Source organism: Cariama cristata, unplaced genomic scaffold, assembly GCF_000690535.1.
Source record: "Cariama cristata isolate BGI_N322 unplaced genomic scaffold, ASM69053v1 scaffold24531, whole genome shotgun sequence".
NCBI lineage: Eukaryota > Metazoa > Chordata > Aves > Cariamiformes > Cariamidae > Cariama > Cariama cristata.
In genome coordinates, this window is record NW_009601330.1 from 4254 (window position 1) to 4872 (window position 619).

The 619-nt window shown below is 56.9% G+C and overlaps 1 protein-coding gene across 1 annotated transcript in view; it reads left to right on the forward strand.

Annotated features, from left to right (window-relative positions):
* LOC104169492 (active breakpoint cluster region-related protein-like) overlaps positions 1–619 on the forward strand; it is a gene marked incomplete at its 5' end in the record, with an annotated part of 4280 nt that overhangs the window by 2548 nt on the left and 1113 nt on the right. The gene's annotated exons all lie outside the window — the stretch shown is intronic.

Sequence of the window (619 nt, forward strand, 5' to 3'; positions counted from 1 at the left end):
CTCTGCAGGGAGCAGCTGGTCTGGGTGCACGACGGGGAATCAGTTGGGAGCTGTGCAGTGTCCCCATTAGTGGGACAGCTGAGTGTTGCATCCCTTCCCACCAGTCCAGCAGTAGCCCCTGCAAAACAAGGGGCAATAGTCCCTATAACTTGTCTGCGGTGAGTGGCCAAGACCCGGAGACAGTCAGCTCTGTGGACATATCCCAAAGCTGCAGGTGATGCCCCGTGTCACTTGTCCCGGAGCGAGTGCAGCGATGCGTGGTTTGCCAGGCTTTATCCTGGCCCAGGTGAAGCCCATCCAGACCTGGGGACGGGCAGTTCTGGGGCTCACTGGGGGCCTGAAACCCGTGGAGGGCATGGGGCTGTGGTGCAGCACGCAGAGCTGGGTCAGAGCTGGCCACGAGTTTGGGACCAGGGCTCACAGCTCCTGTTACTTGCATCATGTTGCATCATGAAGTTGTGTTGGTTTTTTGTTTTTTTTTTTCCCCTCTGGTTTGGCTAAAACCAAACAGAAAAAGTGATTGATGCTGGGGGGTGGGGAAGGAAAAATCCATTTCTATCCTGAGAACCGGGCACAGCCAGTTCCCACATCTGCTCCCCTGGCCAGGGCTCAACTGCGC